Here is a 14,850-nt window from a genome sequence, read left to right as displayed (position 1 = left end):
AGAATTTGAAATCACAATGCAGTTGCATATGAGGTCTTTCTTAGGCTATTTAAACAAGTAGTTTAGTTAAGGTGGACAATGTGCAATACATTAAGCTTTGTGTAAATATTTGTGGTATTTTTACCCGAGTTCTGAAGGATCAATCTGCACAGAGATGCGGGTTTCCTTTTCCAGATCTCCTTCCCTAATGCACTCTAGAAACAGAAAAAAGCAACACTTCTGGAGCCGTCTTCCAACAGCAGTGGCCCCTGCTAGGCTGAGTTTGCATTTCAGTCTAGCTCACCTTTTCATATGATTGGTGCTATTCAGTCCTGAAGTTAATAAATTTGCAAGATGTAGCACACTCCAAAGCTAGATTTTTTTAAAGAGTAATTTGAATGCCAAGTTATTATAGCAATGCATGTCCAAGGAAAATTTTCACAATTCTGAATAATATTCAGATTACTCAAACCCTAAAACTGATGCCTTGAAAGAATTCCTGCTGAATAAAGTGGTTCTTTCTTTGGAGTAAACATCCATTGGATTGGGCTGAACTTTTTCTTTAAACATACTCCAGACCAGAACTCAGCGTTCATGTTTTTCTCGCCTGACAGCTGTGAGAATACCTGCAACTACTGTTTATAGTGTAAATTCGGTTTACAATTTTTTTTTTTTGGTCATATTCTCCCTATGGTTCATGTTTTGTAAGATCAATCCTATGTGTATATGCTAGAAAGTCAGTCCACTTGTATTTAGTGGGACACAAGCTTAATAAATTGGTTAGCACTGGAGCTTTTGAGTGTGATCCTAAATATATTAGGATTCAACCAAACATCATGTCTAATGCAGAGAATGCAGTTACATCTCTGTTTTAAAAAGAGGCTGCACAGGACACTGTTTGCAGGATTAGAGAATGGAGGCATCAGAAAATTTTCAGAAAATAATCTCTTCCTAAATAAACTCTCCCCCTTCTAACAAACACACAGAGCTACAAGACTTAGTTAAAACTTGTTATGGTGTGGCTCAGGAAGTATGTGGCTAGGAAGAGAAGAAATAACTCTCCCATCTCCCGATAATAATCCCGCTGTACCTGCATTTTTTTTTAAAAAAATCAAGAGATGTAGCTACATTATATACATTTGCTTGTGCTTTGAAAGACAGTATGGTATTGTGCTTATAGTATTATAAATTGCCCTGGAGTTAGGTAGATCACCAAACCCCAACCTCACTTCCACCTTCCTTGCAAAAAAAAGCTTGCTTTGGCTAATCAGACATTCTCAGCCTAATCTACCTGACCAGGTTGTTGTCAGGGCACAATGAATGCCTTCCAAGGGCAATGCTATATTGCAGATGAAGCTGCTGCATTTCATTAAATTTTGTGAAGGGCCCTCTTGACCAGAACCTGTGGTCTGGCTCTTGCTTCTCATTTACCAATGAGCATTATGTTGTACTTTCAAGCCAACAAAATTAAAATATGCCAGTACACCATGGAAGTATACTGTCAAAATTATTCCTGTATTGAGAATTGTGCTTCATCTTCTGTTAATGAAACAGGAGAGTGAAAAAGATATTTGATGGTTATTCATATGAATTTTCTGACTAGTTTTGCAGAAAGTGTTGCTACTTGGAACTCTATTTTAACTCCGGCAATTTGTGATTAGCATTCGGTAATCAAGGCAATTCTTTCTGGGATTCAAATGCACTATTCTACAAAAATAAAAATGTCTCTTCCATTTTATACATATATAATGCTTGTTTATTTCTTGGGCAGGCACTGTTTAGATTACGTTTTGTAATGCGGGGTATTGTCTAAACCTGTGCTAAGGCAATTTAAATCTTACTATTTTCTTGAAAGGTTTTTTTACAGCTAACATTGAAATAAAGTCTTGGTGAACAGTAGAACAGTTAAAACAAGGGATATTTGCTAGTCATATCCACTTGTATTGGTTTTGTATCAGTATTTTCAGCATTGTTATAGTATTTCTTGTAATGCTAGCAGGTGAATCCCCCTCAACAGAAGGGTGGCATCCACATAATATTGTACAGTAATCAGACCTTTGAACGGGGTACTTTGAAACTCCTCCTTGTGTACAGTGCAACTCATAAAACAATGATGTGTAGACATTATTTCAATGAATTCCTTTGTACTGAAAAAATTTCTAGTTTTTTAAGACAGTTCTGTGTATAAACATGATTTATACATCATTCCAAGGCTGTATCTACCCAACCTTCCAACATCACATAAGGGAAAAGAGCTTTGCATGTTTGGCAAGAATGCCTTTTTTCCTTTTTCTAATGTCTGTGAGGGAAAAAAAAACTGAACTCTTGTAATACTTCAGTGGTGAATTGCTGCTTCTAGCACTGTTGTTGCCAAATGTGATTTTCAGAGCAATATGGCAGTATAATTGATATTTTAAGATGAAATCAGTTCTTCAAAGAGCAGTTCTGATTGCACTTGATCACCTGCATTTTTTATTTTCAAAGGAAGCATGGGTCAAGTGTGGCAATGCCTCCTTTGGGAATAAAAATGCAGGTGACCTGTCGCAATCAAAATGTCTCCCACAAGGATTATCCATAAGAGGAATTGTTGGAATCCTGTATCAGCTACTAAGTATGATCAAAAGAATGACCTTGGATAGCTGATTATGGACCATTATGAGAGCCAGTATGGTGTAGTGATTTGAGTGTTGGACTATGACTCTGGAGACTAGGGTTTGAATCTGTATTCAGCCATGGAAATCCCCTTAGAGACCTAGATTGAATCATAGTCTCTCAGCCTCAGAAGAAGGGAAAAGGCAAACCCCTCTTAACAAATCTGACAAAAGAAAGAAAGAGAGAGAGAGAGAGAGAGAGAAAGTCAGCTTTGTCTTAAGATCATCATAAGTAAAAATCAACTTTAAGACACACAACAAACAAGTATACTTGTAGTTATACAATGCTATTCTTAAAGGTACTTCTACAGTCTGCCCTCCACATTTGCTGGGGTTAGGGGTGCAACACAATTCCTCCACCAGCCATTTTTAACACACACAGAAAGCATGAGCCACAGATTCAATACACCGTGGATACCCTTAAGGCAGTGGGGTTCCTTTGGAGCTGGGCAGCTGGTGGGGCTTGCTGCCACCTCTGCTGCCACCTAACATCAGTTTTAATAGGGACTTACAAGCCTTACCACATGTTTGCAGTCTTTCAGTCTTGGTCACTATTGATGACACTAGGGTAGCGGTAGAGGTGGCAGAAAATAAATTAAATCTACAAAGGCCCAACCTGCAGGCATGGTGGGTCAATTGTAGGTATAGTATAGTATAGTATACTTCACTAAGTAAATTCTCCTGGCCCAAACCTGATCCTAAGCCTGACAGAAATATCAGTCACTCATTCTTTGATCACTGGCAGACTGGATCTCCTTCTCTCCATAAAGTAGATTTGAGGTGGAGTTATGATCATGTCACAATTGTGAATAAGTAGGGATTGTGAACAGAAAACAGTTATCTACATTTACTCATCTGTAACTGTTTCATATTTACAATTCCTACATGGTGGTGACACTACTGCTGTGATGGTAACTCCCCTCTAAATCCATGTTATTGGGCATCAGCTACACAGGGAGGAGATGATCAATTCTGCCAGTGATTGTAACCTAAGAGAATGATGCTGCAGGTTTGTGGTGTCAGGCCAGGACTTTTTTTTTTTAATTTAAGTACAACAGCTGATAACAGGATTTTGGCCGCTAATGTTTTACAAAGATTCATCATCATCATCATCATCATCATCATCATCATCATCATCATCAGTTTATGCAGTGAATTTGAAGCTGAAGCCAATACCAAAGGCTTCTAGGACTCCCCAGATGTTCTTGTTGCAAAACCAACAGCCACAATCCAAATTTTGCTCCTAAGAATGTCCCAATGAAAAGGTCTCAGTTTCAGCTAACTTTAATCTTATTGATTAACTTTAGCTTGAATCTGCTACTGTATATACAGAGGTGCAGCATGGCATTTCATCCATCCTTTAGCTTGCCAAACAATCAGGTGAATTTCTTTTATCTAGTACAAAGCTGTAGCATCATATTGCTGCCAGAACCATGCAGCATGACCTTATTTCTATCACACAGGAGATCCTTCAACACTTGGGGGGGGGGGGGGACTATGAGCTGCATATTTGTTTCTTCCAAAGGTATGCAGTTCCTTTAATTTTTTTATATAAATCTCTTTTCAATATCCCAAGGCAGCTAAACATCATCTTCCAAGAATCTCAGACATGTTTTCTGAGCAAAATCATGGACATGACATTGCTAATATTAATCACACAGGCCTCATTCAATCCATATTAATTCATCCTGTGAATTCCTCTTAATATAAAGATGTTGATCTTCATAAAAAGAAATAAAGGTAATATTTTGATCCCTGTGAAGGAAAGCAGAAGTAAATAAATACATAGATTCTAATTTCCTTTATTGGTTGCCTTAACTTGCTGTAAATGTTACCTACGTTTTGGTTAAAATTATTATTTGTTTCTTAATTCCCTCAGCCTCGATCCCAGTCGAAGGTAAGTGGCAGGATATATTATTATAGCAATGAGAGAATCTCAAGAGCTATTTTTATGGTTATATTGAAAAATAATTTCTCAGATCCCTACATTTACTTAATGCATACCTTCCTTAGCTAGAGGTATAAAGCAGTAACATTTAATCACAACTCAGAGCTATTGGCAGCAATGGAATGGGGTCTTAAGGCATGATTAAGCCTTTCCTGTCCTTATCTCTCAGTAAGATTCCCACAAGAATATGTTCTTTTCCATTTTCCAAGTTGTGCAGCATAATCCTAAACCTAGTGATTCAGACATCAGTCCCAATCAATTTAATAGGACTTAATTCCCAATAAGTAGCTTTAGAATTACAGCCCCAAATAATATTTTAAGCCAGGATGTTGTATAATCAACCCTCTGCTTATCAAGTCCGACAACAGTGACCATATGAATTACCTTGTGTAGGTGATAATGAACCATATTCACTAAAATGTTTAACTTCTATATCTTACACAGCATACTATGCAGTCCATATGATCATTATCATCATATCCCTGTAGGATGTTAACCATTTTATATGGGTGAACATCTTAATGCATTTTGGATCAGACCTTTTGTCTCCATTGCCTGGAGTGTGATATAACTGAGCAATCGAAACAGAATGGAGGGAGCATGGGGGATGAATCCAGTGATGAATACCTCTTTCTACATATATCCTGTTGCATATGTGATACACCTGCAGTTTTTCTCTTTATTTAGGCCATTTGAATTTTATTTATGGAGTTGTGTGCTTGTAATGTGGTATGCTGCATTTAATTTCTTTAAAAAATATTTTAATCAAACTATATTGAATATTTTGAGGGTTGTGTATGTGTGTGTGTGTGTGTGTGTGTTTTGAAGACTGAAGAAACATTGGGTTTGTAAATAATTAAGCACTGTGGGATTAAAAGATATATAGAGAATGTTGAACAATTCAATTGTGACAAATATCTCAGAAATTACACAAGTCTATTGTATGAAAGATAATTTTATTATTGAAAAATTCAATAGGAATTATTTTAAAAATGAAAATTTTGTTTTAAGTGTTTACACTTGCTTTAATCATGTTTTAAATAATACTGATATTTAATTCTCTTTTAACTTTTGTAATCAGTGTTTTAAATGTTTTTTGCAACTTTTTAAAGATAGGTGGGATATAACTGCAATGAACAAATAAATAAATAAAGAGAAAAACTGCAGGTGTCTCACATATGCAACAGGATAAATGTAGCAGGAGGTATTCATCATTGGATTCAACCCCCATGGTCCCTCCATTCCGTTTGCCTCCAGGCAATGGAGACAAAAAGTCTGATTCAAAATGCATTAAAATGTTCACCCATATAAAATGGTGAACATCCTACAGGGATATGTTTTCATTTGTGGGCAGAAAGACAAGAGGAGGAGGCCAGCTGGAGCTTCGGTGAGAAGGAGTTCTACAAAGCTGGAGCAGCCTCAGAAAAGGCTCTGTCATGAGTCTTCACCAACCCACCAGTGAGGATGGTGGAGAGTTTAAAGCATGCCCTATATATAATTTTTCTAGGGTTGGTATAATTTACCAACCCTAGAAAAAATTAAGAATGTGCATTTACACATACACATTTTCATGCCTTGTTATTTTTACCCAGTGGTTGCTGGTGCCTTCCATACTGGTGGGATGATGAATTCATGATGGTTCCACCCCCAGCTTCAAAAGAGCTGCCGCATGTGTTTTTTCCCCACCCCTCTGGTATTGAAGCCACTATTGTACTTACTAGTGCCCCTTTCCCACATATTTTCCAGTTGTCCACCCAAAATATCAAAATATAAAGATTATATAAAATATAAACTTATTGGACAGGGGGATTGTCTTTTCTACCTTCTTTATCCTGTGAAGTGTCATATAGATTGATACTGTGCATAAATATTAAGTAGCACTAATCTGGAATAGCTAAAGGGCTGTGACAAGTCATTTCAAACCCTGCCTAAGACTTATGAGATGACCTGGCTGTTCTTTCTTTTCATTCAAGAGGAAAAACAGTATAGGACAACAGGCAGCTTTTCTGTCTTACACCAGATCAAATTATTCATTCCAATCAGACCTTGAGATAATTGTTATATCTATTTCTTTTTTGGACTGCAGCTCCCATAATTTTTTAGCCAGCATGGCCAATGGCCATATTCCAACTGGGCCATGCCTCATGTTGTAGTCTAAAAAGTAACTTTCCCAGAGTCTGGTTCATCTACCCTATTATTGCCTATTCAGACTAGCAGAGGTTGTCCAAGGTTTCAGGCAGTGATATTTCACATCACCTTCTATGTGACCCTTTTAACTGGAGATGGCAGCAATTGAAGCAGAGACATTTTGGATGCAAAGCATTTCCTCTGCATCTGAACTACAATCTCTCCCCATAGAAAAGGGTCATTTTAAAAAAGAATGCCATGACCTAAACTTATGAGCCACTGTGCAAATAAATGCTTAGAACAGAGTATAATGGCTGTTTCAGCATTGCTACACCATGACCTGTCACCTCACACAGAGTGGCACAGCACATAATTGAGCAGATGTTTTCATAATTATTATGCAGATTGGGTGAATGAGTATTTAACTATTAAATAGCTAGCAGTTTAAAACTCATAAATATATACTCCTCACCACTTTGGATTGTAGATGTACTGCTGGTGCTCCAGCCTAGCAAAGGCATTTTCATATGATTCAGGAATTTTCCACTCATTCAACAGGTTAGGGACCACAGCACTGTGAACAACCAAAATTGGTTAAAAAGTGGTACCCATGAAAAAATTATGGTGGTTTGCTCAGGACTCCTCTGGAGACTTGCAGAGTCTCACAGCTGGCTTGATGCGTCCCCCCACCCCTAGTTCATTTTACAAGAAGGAAACACAAGCACTGATCCCAGATGAGATTAATGGAAATTGTCCTTAATTTGGACTTGTTGAAAGAGTGAGTCATCAGGTAACAGGGCATTGAAAGAAAGGGGTTTCCTGTATCTTGTTTAGTTGTGTTTTAACTTTTTAATTATCAGGTTTTTAGTTTTATTTTATGTCAGTCTTGTTTTAGGTCATCTTTGGAACCATATGGGAAAATAAAGTTAGGATCATTTTGCTGTTTAGGAAAATATTGCTCCATCCTCCAATCTCTATCTCTATCTCTATCTCTATCTCTATCTCTATCTCTATCTCTATCTCTATCTCTATCTCTATCTCTATCTATCTATCAAGAGAGAGAGAGAGAGAGAGAGAGAGATTGAATGTTGCCATGCAGAAACACCAGAGAATGAGTGAGTATCATCACAAACTGCAGTAACCATATTTTTGTATATTCTACTGATTGGTTTGCAGGTTCTATAGTTCTCCACTCCACCTAGCTCAATAGAACGTACCCCCAGGTAAAGACCCAAAGAGGTCTTTATACAAAGGCTGGATGGCTATCTGTTGGGGATGCTCTGATTGCAAGTTCCTGCATAGCAGGAGGTTGGACTGGAAAACCCTTGTGGTCTCTTCCAACTCTATGATTCTATGATTCTAAGTTAATGTGTTCAGCATTACAGGCCTAGAAGATGTAGCTTCAAAGTGGATTTATATTGGATCCCGTCATGCTTCACTCTCATCCTTTCCTAAATAAATATTAAAATCTATTAAAAATAAATAGATTTAAGGCATAAAGAGGCTATGAAACATCTCTGTACCACTCCATAATGCAGGGAAAGATCAGTTATTTCAAACATCTCATATGAAACTACCTCATAAGGAGCTTTAGTAGCACAGTGGTTAAATGCTAGTACTGCAACCACAACATTGTGAGTTCAATTCCAGGGCTCCAAGGTTGACTCAGCCTTTGTAGATCAGTAAAATGAGTACCCAGCTTGTTGGGGGCAATTGGCTTACAGATTGTAAACTGCTTAGAGAGTACTGAGTTAAGAGGTATAGAAAAGTAAATGCTATTGCCAATTAAAATTAGCAAGTCTGAAGAAAAAGACTGGCTAAGAGCTTTCCCTCTGATGGTCTTGTTCAGATCTTTGAAAAGTTATGTTTTGGACATCAAGTTCCAGAAACTCCCAGCCAGTTTTGCTATTAGTCATACTGGGTGAGGGATTCCGTTTTTTTTTTTTAAAGCATCATTCCCAAGCTTTGGTCTTACTTTAGGGAGGATATTATGTGGAGAAGCATTCCAGGATTGGATTTCCCAGCTGCAGTCTGAAATGGTACAGCCCTAAACAGGTTCATCCAATGAGACTTAATGTGTACCCATTCCTTGTTCAGGTGCCCTGAATCCAAACAAAGTACCAAATGTCAGTATCACTATGACATCAGTGCAATCAGCTTTGCACACTGTACTGAAATACTTTTTGCCATATGATCTGACTAATAAATGATTTTTTTAAAAATTAAATCATGTTTTCAAAACCTGTCAATATGTGTGAAAAGGAGAATGTGGAAACAGCAGATGGAGGAAGATGTTGGCCCCTTCGCAAGTGTTTCTTTGTCCTGGTAAATTGTCAGGTTTTGTTTTCTGCCCCATCAGTTTCTTTTAATAATTCCCTGCTCTTACCTTTCATGCTTATTGTCCTATTATAATACCAATGGTATACTTTGCCATGCAGTTTTCCCCTCCCTTTACCTATTTATTTAGTTTTTTTTAAAAGCAAATAAAAATTGGTACGTGCTGGCATTTCCAATGTCATTAAACAAAGACACAAGACAAAACATTCAGCCCAAAATAAGTGAGCAACAGATGTTCTGCAGAAGCCTGATGGAATGGATAAGAATGACAGATTGGTAGTTTGTTCTCCCTTCTGACGATAGCAGCACAGAGTTATTCTCAGTCATATGCAGTGAAGCAGAGCTATAAGACATCATGTTCTCATGATATTTTTTTATTTTAATGTGAGAATAGTATGACTTAAAGATGGTTGGCATCTGCAGTAGGGTGCATGAACATTTTTTTAAGTCACTCAATTTTATTTCAATCAGAGAATGAATAATCCTGTGGAAAAGAGAGGTGCTCCAAGGAAGGGGCGACTGAAAAAGCAACATATTAGCTTTAGCTTCAGAGTGGGGATGTTTTTGCTGCCATTAATGCAGTACGCCTCCTCTCTGTTTACTGTATCTTTATTTTTTGTACAGTTTCCTTCACAACAAAACCAGCTGAGATGTAAAAAAATCTTATCTGGTTATTATCTTAAATTATATCAATGTGAAGTAAGGCAAATTGTGTAGTGGATGTAGAAATTGTTAGGGTTTGAATATTTTGCTTCATGAGATCACAATCAATTTGAAGCTCCAATGCATGCCTTGAGCTAAAGCACAAAGTTGGGGGGGGGGGGTCTTGTGACTTCCTAATATCACATTTAGTTGGATCTTAGAGATAAGACAACACACAATTCTTTCTTCCCCCACCCTGCTGTGCAACAAAGGGTTGAAATAGACAGTCCTTTTGCGGCACTGTCCGGGCAGCTTCAGAGCATGGTATTTGTATGCAATATGTCCTGAGGCTACCCTGAAGCTGCCCTTCCCATTTACACATGGGCCCCATGGTGGAATGAGAAAAGCTTGTTTTTTGCTGGCTGAAGAGAAAAGGTGGATTGGGGCTTCTGAATGTGTTTGCCGTGGCCCCAATCCATCTTCGGAAAGGATGGCTTCAAGCCATCCCTTCTGTTGGTCTGTTTCACCCCAAAGATAATGGAAATGCTAGGAATGCTTTATTAATTTTATTCTCAAAGGAATCAAGAAGTAATCTTAGCAGTTTTCTTTCTGCTATGAGAATGTCTTTAAAAACTGCACAGTTTTTGAAAAACTTACAAAATTTGTAAGTGGGCTTTTTGCAGGGAAAAAAACAGCTCTTTTTGTGCAGTAAATTATGTTTCCTACACAAAGAATGTTGTAATTGAGGAATTCATCTGTGCAGTATTTGGGCATGGATATTTTTGCACAGAAAACTTCATTTTATGCCTAGGAAACAGTCTTTTTGGCACAGACAACAATATTACTTTCTGTGCCAAATATTATGTCCAAATTCTGGACAGAATACCTCCCAAATGGCAAAGATTTTGATCATGTTTCTCTTCCCCAGCATTTTCAACACATGACAAATAGGGTTTTCAACCATTTTTAAACAAATATTTTTCAATATTATATCCATCTCTACTTCAGGATTCCTGTTGTAAAATAATTTTATAGAACAACCTATAATGCTAATAAAGCACTTAGAGAGTTGTACAATGTTAGGTAAAAGCAAACACAATAAAGAGTTTTGTAGCATCTTAAAGCCTAATACTTTTGCAGATTTGAGGTGAAAATTTCATGTTTTTTGTTTGTTTGTTTGCACAAAATGGTGAGGTACATGTAACCCCTTACCCCAATATTTTTTTCCACAAACAATGCATTTCTTTGCATATAGTTTTCTATATGGAATTCACCTCCCCCGACCCCAAACAACCAAACAGACAAAAAAGAAACAAAACAAAACAAAAAACAAGTCCCAAGATATGAAATTAAATGCTGATCTTTTCTCTTTTGCACAGGTATGAAAAACTTTGTGGTGATTGACAAATGTTGCTGATGCATTGTCACAGCATGTCTTTTTCAATGCTAAAAATATGACAATATACTTCACACCCCTACATGGGACTCCTGTGCTGCCATCAGGTTTCAAGTGGGCTAGCAAAAGATCTAGCAGGTATCTTTAACCACATAAAGGACAGATGTAAAAAGTTCTGTCTGTCTGTATCTAACTAAAAGCCCACCTTTTTCTCAGTACAATATCCATTGTGACTGGATCAGTGTCACCTAAGGTTCCACTATAACATTGCATTTTCACTATCTGCAATTATCCTGCTCCAAAGATAAATGAATAAACAAACAAACAAATTACATGGGAATATTTATTTATTTATTTATTTATTGCATGCAATATGCTTTTAACATGCACATTTCAGTTTGCAATTTCTTTTAATACTATTTTTGCTTATGCATAGTCTTCCTGCTTATATGCCTTTCTCTCTTTTTCAACTGAGAATTGTATTGCCCACACCATTACAATGTTTCAATGAACTGAACATCCAGTGCATCATCCTCACATAGTAGAAATGTTTCCACCTCACCAGCTGCCTGTGTAGGGAGGTGAACAGAGTAAACTGGCTCATATCATATGCTGGGTTCAGCTGAACCCTTGTTAGCTTTGTTTGGTGCCACATTTTTTTTTTCATGGCTGTCCCTCTGACAGTAATTATAATCCATATATTACTCATATTAATCACTGCTTGAAGGAAATCACTGTTAGTTCTACAATATTACCAAAGCTGCTAGGTGTGGGATTGTTCATTTCATATGAATCCAACAAATGGGAAAGGAATAGGAATCTAAATCAAAAAGCCATTTGATTAGGTAAACTGGGAAAGATGTGGCTCTCCAGATGCCAGAGGTCCCAGTAGCCATAGGCAGCCTGATCAAGAATGAAGAATTATTCAAAGGTTGTTGTAGTTCATAAACATCTTGAAGACCAGACAACCTTTACACTGATGCAAAGTGAGATCCATTGTATTTTTAAGGAATAGGCTGTGTGGGATTTACAATCAGAGTATAAATAAACTCTCTTTCTCTCTGGCTCTCTTTTACTCCCCACTCATTGTAGTTCTCTCTGTTTTGATTCAAGCTGTCCTTTGTCATGCATTTGTACATAAATGTCTAAACAGGATGATCTGTCTCAAACAGGAAACTTCTAACCATCTGCCAATAAATGTGGTTGAGGATTATTTGCTTTCATATTGTCAATCTGCCACTGCTCTTTGCTCAGCACATCATGCAATATGATACCCTTTTAAAAATGCATCTCATTATTTTCCTATTTATCGACCACATTCATCAACCTTGTATAACTTTATTAAAGAAAACTAAACAGAGGTCTGCCTTATATCTAAATTGCTGAAGTCTAGCATTCTCAATGCATTGTGTGTGTGTTTTTGTTTTTTTTAAAGAAATCTATTTTGGAATGCAATTTAAGACAATGAATGGCTACAATGTTTCCTCCTCTTCCATTTATTTACCTGATGTGCAATAAAGTGGTCCCTTTCCTTATGTGGGGATCCTTTCCAGACCCCATCTCCATGTAAGGAAAATTCCACGTATGCTTGAGCCCCATTAAAGAGAGTGCGGCTCGTGCCTGCAGTAGTGCATGGCAGCACACGGCACACGTGCCATTACTCTTTCCGGAGTATGATGCGAGTGCACTGTACAACTTTATTGTTTCAACTTCAGCATACAGGCACTAACAAAAAATATGGACTCTGAGATTACAGAATTTACAGTCAGTAGCAATTTCATCACAGTCAGTTAGGTGTAGTTTGTAAGTAACAAATTCAATCTGGTTTGTTCTGTGTGGGTACAGAAGTTCTAGTATGTATATAATGTTCTATCCACTGCTTTCCATAAATTTTCCATACACTTAGATGGAAAAGCATCTTTGCAAACATAATGCAGGATTATGGAAATTGTGGCCCGCAGGTTGCATACATCTCCCCCAACCACTTCTGCAGCTCCACAATGGGCTCTACACATCTTGCTTCCAACTTCCTCCCCAAAATTTTCACTAAAAAGGGGAGCTACTCACATCTCAAAAGCCTCTAGGATGATGGGATTAGTCTTTTTACTCCATTTCCTCATGGTCTCTTTTAAACTTGTACAAGCCTTTTGTTTTTCCAGGAACTGATCATTTTGTGATTGTCTGATCACTTCTATTTTCAAAAAAGAGTTGTAGAGGCCAAAATCAGGTGAGGGGAAATGTGAATAGAGTGAAATGGCTAGTTTCAGTACCAGTAGGCATTGGAGGATGTGAAACAACTATTTTGTAGGTAATGATGGGTGGGGTAGAGTTTGTGGGGTTGAGAGAATTCAAGAGTGCAGTGCTCCATGGCCCAGCCAGTCCATCTTCCCTCAGTTTCTGAAATTTGTCCACCCCAATGGAAAGTGATGCACATCTAAACTCATTCCTTCTCATTAAGTAAATGGGTATGTCCATTTGTACAAGGGCTCAATGTGCACACTGGTGAGAGATCTAGACCCAGAGATCTGGACTAGTAGAATTGTCAGTGAAAGAAATGATACCTTGTTGAATTTCCTTTGCTTCATCTGAAGTTCCAGAGTTATTGGAGTTATTTTAAAGTTTCGTGTGAATTTGATAATGGATCCTTTTCGGCATTTTTTAGACATATAATTTAGTTATGATTTTAACAACTGGCATGATCTTGTAAATGATTGTCTGTCAATTTATTCTGTTCATTGTAGGTTTGAAGGGAGAAAACAAGGATGCTATATTTGAATGTTCAGAAACAACATTTCTGTTATGATAATAACCTATTGTCAAGCAGAACTCAGTGATGTTCATGTATCAAAGGGTTGTTGTTTCATTTTACATGGCTTTAATTGATTTTTTTTAATTTCTCCCAATGTTTAATAAAAGTTGTTTAATAAAAATTCTCTGATACTTGGTGTTGGTTTCCTTGCCTCTTCCAAATGATCTCAATTGCAGAAGTATTTTTTAATGAGTTGAAAATAGATATATGAAAATAATTTTGATTTAAAGGTGTCACTGCCAGATCACCCTCACATCCACTTGATTGCATTGCTGTTGAGGCTTTGAAGATGTATGAGAACCTTAATGGGACATTCCCCATTTCCCCTTTACATTTGTCATAGACATGTCAAAACAAATTCGGTTTCGGGAAAGAGAATGTTATTCAATTCATATGTAACTTTTAACAATTTTTGATAAAGTTGTCAAGCTGGAGAAACAGCAACTTGAGATACAAGTGTTTGTTATTGTTGTTGTTGTTGTTGTTTTGTCATTTCCGTGGTGTGAAGGATCTTAGCCATTGTGTTTGAGATGAGCATAGGCAATATGATAACCTTACCTGTCATGTTTTACATAGGTCACCTCCTCATACTGTGGTTGAGAACATGGATGTGCCAACCAGGCCTAAATCAACAGCTTCGTGTGGGTTGACATGCTGCATGCATAGAGCTGTGTAAAGAACATTCTCAAATGTTCCCTTTCTCATTAGGAAAACATGAATTGACATGTTGAGAGATGCCCCAAAATACAACTGTCAATTACCGTGATATTTTTTTACCCTTGTGAAAAACTTAAACCAAGAATTTTTCCTCCTCATCATCACAAACAGTAAAAATAAATAAATAAATAAATAAATAAAACAAAAAAACAAACAAACAAGCAAACAGAAAAGTCATCTTGCAGTATTAATTATCTGGTGGTAGAGAGCACCCAAAAAGAAAGAAAAATCTTTTTTGTGCAAG

Source organism: Sceloporus occidentalis, unplaced genomic scaffold (assembly GCF_023333645.1).
Source record: "Sceloporus occidentalis isolate IW3139 unplaced genomic scaffold, rSceOcc1.0.p SCAF_5, whole genome shotgun sequence".
NCBI classification, from domain to species: domain Eukaryota; kingdom Metazoa; phylum Chordata; class Lepidosauria; order Squamata; family Phrynosomatidae; genus Sceloporus; species Sceloporus occidentalis.
The sequence above is the reverse complement of the archived record's forward strand: the minus strand, read 5'-3'. Positions refer to the sequence as shown.